The 7,339-nt window shown below is 43.4% G+C and overlaps 1 pseudogene; it reads left to right on the top strand.

The window, feature by feature from the left end:
* Positions 1-754: 754 nt before the first annotated feature.
* Positions 755-3,481, top strand: LOC100393491 (cleavage and polyadenylation specificity factor subunit 5 pseudogene; annotated as a pseudogene).
* The last annotated feature ends 3,858 nt before the right edge of the window (positions 3,482-7,339 follow it).

The raw sequence follows: 7,339 nt of genomic DNA, 5'->3' as shown, positions 1-7,339 counted from the left end.
GACAAATATGGATAATATAGATTTTGATGTAGATAAAACACACATTCATATAAATGTACATCACATCATCAGCTCTAGATATCCCAGTTGATGTTTTCTTAAGTTTTTACTCTATCTGTATTATACATTTGTATAATATATTTAACATAACGTTAACTCCATTAATATATTAATAGATAACAGCTCTCCAAGCTAAAGTCCATATAGCAGTTATTGCTTCAGAGAGTCCATGGAAGAGACCGGGTTTGTCAGTTCTTAGTACTAGTAATCCTGTTCTTGGACTCAGCGTCCAGTTCATCCGTGTCGCCTGCTGGTTGTGGGTTGAGTTAAAACCAGTTAGAAGAACAAAAATGGCACAAAAGATCACTTTTAAGTTGAAATTGTGAGTATCTTTATTTTACATTTGTGTTTGAGGCGTCAGATTCTTAAGTAACACAATTGCTTCTAACACCGGCTCTCCTTGGACTTCCATATCAATGCTCTTCTAAGATGGTACCTTTTTTTTGAGAAGATAGTGATTTGTTTTTTTTTGAGACAAGGTCTTGCTCTGTTACCTAAGCTGGAGTGCAGTGGTGCGATCATGGCTCACTTCAGCCTCAACCTCCCAGGCTCAAGTGATTCTCCCACCCTCACCTCCTGAGTAGCTGGGACTACAGGTATACACCATCACACCTGGCTAAGTGAAAATATTCTTTATATTCCGTTAAGAGTCTTTTCAATATCACGATCTCTTATATTTAGTTGCAGGCTTGCCATGGAAATGAAGGTGTCATTGATCATGATGAATGATTATCTTCAGTTAAAGGTGTTCAGGTATCAGTTTATCTGTATTGATCCTTCGGTTAGTAGCTGTTTTCAATATTTCAGGTAGTGTTAAAAATCACTGAAGAGACAATCTGCAGGGTGTGGCATTCAACAGTTTAGAAAGAACAAATTTACCATGTGCCCTGCCACACAAACTGTCCTGTTGAATTCCCAGGGTCACAGCCACCCCACTGGCATCCTGTGAGTTATTCCCATTTGCTAGAGAGATCAGAAGCTCAGGTGGTGGTAGTGGAGAAATAAGCATAATTCTCTTATGCTACAGGAAGTATGTTTGGCATATTTAGGAAGCTCTCTTATTGGCCAAACTAGGTGTCCTGGGGGTGGAGCTTATCACATAAGCCCAGGTGTCTGAGAATGAAAGACTTAGGAATTGAGTGAATCAGTTTTGCCAACAGGGAGCTATCCAAGGTTCTGGCCTCTTCCATCAGCACTTGCTGACCCTGTAGCACATAGCTGCTCTGCCAAGAGCGACATGTGCTATTTTGTCAGAAAGGAACCAGCCCGACTGCCTGAGCCAAGTTCCATTGTCCTTGACTTGGTCTGCCCTGTGCCTGGCCTGGCCTTTCCTAACCTCTGTACCTCACCTAACTTGTGCCTGTTGTGGCCGTGCCATGACACTGTCTACTGTGACAGCTGCCCTAGCTATAATCTAGACAGAGCTTGTCCAACACACAGCCTGTGAATTGCAGGCAGCCCAGGACAATTTTGAATGTGGCCCAACACATATTCGTAAACTTTCTTAAAATATTATAAGATTTTTTTTTTGTCAGCAGCTAGTGTTAGTAAATTAATGTTTCTGTATTTTATGTGAGGCCCAAGACAATTTTTCCAATGTGGCCCAGGAAAGGAAGCCAAAAGATTGGACACCCCTGACCTAGACTAATGATTCTAAAAGCTGGCTCAGCATCAGGGTTACTGGGAGAGATTGTCAAAACAACATGAATCAGAATCTCTGGGAGTAGGGTTTAGGAAGTTGGGGACTGCTATCCTAATTTCTTGGCTCTCTTACCGTGTTTCCTGGAAGAGTTGTTTCTCTTTTCCACTGAATGGAATGTAAATTATAGTATTTAAATTTTTCAGAATGGGTAAACAAATGATGATATATCCACACAATGGAACAGTACTCAGCAATGGAAAGGAGTGAACTATCAATGTGCTCTCCACAATGGATAAATCCGAAATAATTTTGCTGACTGAAAGAAGTCATACAACGATAAACATATTGTATAGTTGAATGTATCTAATGTTCTACGACACACAGAGTGATCCATAGGGATAGAAACCCAGATGAGTTGGCAGGTGGGAGCACAAGAGGACTTTGTGTGGACCGAGTATGTTCATTTCCTTTATACTTTTTTTTTTTGAGATGGAGTCTTGCTCTTGTCACCCAGGCTGGAGTGTAGTGGCACAATCTTGGCTCACTTCAACCTCTGCCACCCAGGTTCAAGTGATTCTTCAGCCTCAGCCTCCCAGGTAGCTGGGAGTACAGACGTGCACCATGACACCTGGCTAATTTTGGCACTTTTAGTAAAGATGGGGTTTCACCATGTTGGCCAGGCTGGTCTTGAACTCCTGACCTCAAGTGATCCACCCACCTCAGCCTCCCAAAATGCTGGGATTACAGGTGTGAGCCACCATGACCGGCCCATTTCCTTTATTCTAATCATCATTTTATGAGTGTAACCACACATGAAATTATATCCTTTAAGCAATTTCTTATTGATTGTATGTCAGCTATAACTCAATAAAGCTGTTAATAATAAACAAACAAAGAAATAAATAAATAAAGTTTCAGAGAGGTGATTGAATAAAAGTATATTAAAAAATTCTTACTCTGCTCCCCTTGAGCTCTCCTGTCAATGGCGAGCTGTGGCCACTGAGAGGGTCGCAGATAACCGCTTTCCGCTTGGGGAAAGTCTCCCCTGCCTCCCACTTTCTGCTGGCCACCAGCGCCAGAGCTTTCCAGCATGTGTGGTACCACTCAATTGTTCGCAGACCGGCTGGTCTTGGGGGGGTCGCCCAGTTCGGCAACGTGTACATCCAGCAGACCAACTCCCTCACCCTGGAGCGCACATGAACCTATACCCTCTCACCAATTATACTTTTGGTACAATAGAACCCCTCTATGAGCAGGACAGCTCTGTTGCAGCCAGATTTCGGAGCATGAGGGAAGAATTTGATCCAACTGGAATGAGGAGGACTGCAGAAGGGGTTCTGATTGTACACGAGCACCAGCTACCCCATGCTGCTACAGCTGGAAACAACTTCTTTCAGACTGCCTGGTGGTGAACTTAACCCAGGAGATGATGAAGTTGAAGGACTAAAACGCTTCATGACAGGGATACTGGGTAGTCAGGATGGAGTTCTGCAAGACTGGGTCATTGGGAACTGGTGGAGACCAAACTTTGAGCTTCCCCAGAATCCATATATTCCTGCAGGTATTACAAAGTCTAAGGAACATAAGACGTTGCTTTTGGTTCAGCTTCAAGAAAAAGCCTTGTTTGCAGTCCCCCAAAATTACAGGCTGGCACCTGCACCATTGTTTGAATTGCATGACACTGCACCAGGATATGGACCCGTCATTTCTAGTTTCCCTCAGCTGTTGAGCAGATTCGATTTTACACGCAATGGAATTCCTGTGCCATGGACAAGTTAAGGAAGCTGCTTATTTCCATGAGTACATCTATACACAGTGTAGAAAAATGTGGTAGAAAAGTCAAAAAAATCCTTATTCTATTAAAAACATTGTGGAGGTTCTTTAAAAAATTAAAAATAGAATTACCACGTGATCTAGCAATCCTATTACAGGACACATTTCCAAAGGAAATAAGATGAGTATGTCAAAAAGCTCTCTGCAGCTCATGTTCATTACAGCATTGGTCACAGTGGCCATCATCTCTTAGGAACCAACTCAAGTGTCCATCAACAGATGACTGGACAAATGTATGTTTACACACGCACACACACACAGATGCACACACACGCAGACACACACGCAGGCACCACGCACACACGTGCACACACAGATGCACACATGCGTGCACACATGCACACACACGTGTACACACACGCACACGTGCACACATGCACACACATAGATGCACACACACATGCACACGTGCACACACACACAGTGAAATAGCCTTAAAAAGAAGAAAACCCTGTTATTCACATTATGCTAAGTGAAATTAGTCAATCACAAAAAGACAAATGCTGTGTGATTCCACTTACGTGACGGTTGGAAAGTACTCAAATTCATAGAGACAAAGTAGATTGGTAGTTTCCAGGGACTGTGGAAGGAAAATGGAGAGATGTTGGTCAATGGAGTGTGAGACTAGCTGAGCAAGACCGCTGTCTCTAAAATAACAATAAAAAAAAATAGCTTGTTGTAGTGACCTGTGCCTGCAGCCCCAGTTATTACTGGGGAGTCTGAGGTGGGACGTTGTCTTGAGCCCAGCAGTTGGAGGTCCCAGTGAGCTATGATTGTGTCACTGCACTCAGTCTGGGGACAGACTCTTAAAAAAAAAAGAGGTAAGGCAGAAATTGCTAATGGTCCCAAATACCAGTTATTCTTTTATTCTCAAGCACACAGATAAATTTCATTTCCCCTCTTCACTTGAAGTTAGTGGCAGCCATGAAGCCAAGTTCAGATTGGGAATGCAAGTGCAAATGGTATGAGCTACTGCCAGGTCTGGCTCACGAAGACCCCCTGAAACGTCCTGCTTTCTCTTTTCCTTTCTGCAGTGCCTCTGGAGGCCATGCCTTGATTTGCACAGCTACAAGATGAAGGGCCCCTGGGCCCTGGACACTTCATGTGGAAGGCCACACAAGGAATGCCCTCCATTAGTAGGTGTGACTGAAAAAAAAGTGTCTCACTTCTCAAAAGAAGATATTTATGCATCCAACAAACATGAAAAATGCTCATCATCACTGGTGATTAGAGAAATGCAAATCAAAACCGCAATGAGATACCATCTCATGCCCGTTAGAATGGTGAGCATTAAAAAGTCAGGAGTCAACAGATGCTGGAAAGGATGTGGAGAAACAGGAACGCTTTTACACTCTTGGTGGGAGTAAATTAGTTCAACCATTGTGGAAGACAGTGTGGGGATTCCTCAAGGATCTAGACAGAAATACCATTTGACCCAGCAATCCCATGGAATATTATGCAGTCATATAAAAGAATGAGTTAATGTTCTTTGAGGCACATGGATGAAGCTGGAAACCATCATTCTCAGCAAACTAACACAGAAACAGAAAACCAAACACCACATATTCTCACTCATAGGTGGGTGTTGAACAATGTGAACACATGGACACAGGGAGGGGAACATCACACACGGGGGCCTGCTGTGGGTGGGAAGTTAGGGGAGGGAGAGCATTAGGAGAAATACTTAATGCAGACTATGGGTTGATGAGTGCAGCAAACCATCATAGCATGTGTACATGTGTATACCTATGTAACAAACCTGCTAGTTCTGCCCATGTACACCAGAACATAAAGTATAATAATTTTTAAAAGGTGTCTCTTAAGTTTCTAACAATTCAGAGCTAAACAAAAAATTTTTAAAGCAGTCCACTCACACCTGTAATCCCAGCACTTTGGGAGGCTGAGGTGGGTGGATCACCTGAGGTCAGGAGTTTGAGACCAGCCTGGCCAACATGGTGAAATCTGTCTGTACTAAAAATACGAAAATTAGCTGGGAGTGGTGATGGGCACCTGTAATCCTGGCTATTCAGGAGGTTGAGGCAGGAAAATCACTTGAACCCGGTGGCAGAGGTTGCAGTGAGCCGAGATCGCACCACCGCCGTCAGCTTGGGCATCAGAGTGAGACTTCATAAAAAAAAAAGCAGTGTTTGGTGTACCCTGTAGGGATAATTATTCTTCCTTGAGGTAGCTCACAAAGATCTAAACCAGGGGTCCCCAAACTCCAGGCCACACAGACCAGTACAGGCCTGTGGCCTGTTAGGAATGGGTCCACACAGGCGGAAGTGAGCAGCGGTGAGCCAGTGACGCTCATCTGCATTTGCAGTTGTTCCCAATGCTCCAGTGACCACCTGAGCTCCACCTGCTGTCAGATCAGCAGCGGCATTAGATTCTCATAGGAGCATGACTGCTACCGTGAACAGTGCATGCGAGGGACCTAGGTTGTGCGCGCCTCTTTATGAGAGTCTAATGCCTGAGTCTCTATCACTATATCACTGTCTTCCATATTTGCTGAGAATGATGGTTTCCAGACTAGATGGGACCATCTAGTTATATGAAACCAAGTTCAGGGCTCCCACTGATTCCACTTTATGGTGAGTTGTATAATTCTTTCATTACATGTTACAATGTAATAATAATAGAAAAAAATGCAAAATAAATGTAATGCACTCGATTCATCCTGAAGTAACCTCCCGACCCAGTCCATGGAAAAATTGTCTTCCATGAAACCAGTCCCTGGTGCCAAAAATGGTGGGGACTGCTGATGTAAAGGACATAGTAGGATACACTTTTTTTTTTGAGACAGAATCTCGCTCTGTCACCCAGGCTGGAGTCCAGTGGCAAGGTCATGGCTCACTGCAACCTTTGCCTGAGGTTTCACCATGTTGGTCAGGCTGGTCTGCAATTCCTGGCCTCAAGCGATCCACCCACCTCGGCCTTCCAAAGTGCTGGGATTACAGGTGTGAGCCACTGCGTCTGGCCAGATAAAATATTTTTTAGATAAGAAAATTAGAGAAAACTTCAAGATAGAAAAATTCAAGATGGAGGTAGACACGGTATCCCAAGGATTGGGTAATAGGGCAGAAGAGACAGTAGGAATGGAGAAGAAGGGGATGGAGTGAATTCATGAATATTCATGAGAGAACAGAAGAATGGTCAGCAGCTGGATATAGAAGTAAATCAAAGTTGACTCCAAGGGGCCAGGTTGGAGTCTGAAAGAATAGGGGTACCAGCAGTTTTAGTGGGTGTCACTATGCTTTCAAATTCTTTAGGGGTATCCATTATATTTATTTACTATGTAGTCTTTATTATAAAATAGATATCTGTAGCTGATACACCTACTCTACAGCTGATGGCGGCTCCCATGTCGTATTTCCTCTAGCACGAAATTATATGCTAAACTCCAGAATCCTACGAACTACTTGTTACTTGAAAGCTGAATCTAGAAACCCTCATTTCTAGTGTGGAAATCATATCTATCTTCCTCACACCTTTAGACAAAACAGTTTATCCATTCTTTTTTTTGGATTCAAAATCACAGTGAATCACTCTCCCACCAGCTAAGTCCAAACAGAAACTGGGAGTTATCCATCACACCTTCTCAGTCTAACTCCACAGCCTCCTCTCTGAACTCACCACTGCTCTTCATTCTTGATCTCTTTCAACCTATTTTCCAAGCTGCTGGTAGAGCAATCTTTTTCATACCTTATCAAAGTTCCTCCCCTGTTTGAGACCTTCAGTGTAACCTCAGAATGAAATTCCACCTTAGCGTTGCATGCAAGGCCTTTCACTGTCCATAACCTCCTG

The sequence above is a fragment of the Callithrix jacchus genome, chromosome 3, assembly GCF_049354715.1.
Source record: "Callithrix jacchus isolate 240 chromosome 3, calJac240_pri, whole genome shotgun sequence".
In the NCBI taxonomy this organism is placed as follows: domain Eukaryota; kingdom Metazoa; phylum Chordata; class Mammalia; order Primates; family Cebidae; genus Callithrix; species Callithrix jacchus.
Note: the sequence above shows the minus strand (reverse complement) of the source record. Positions and strands in the feature narration are given on the sequence as shown.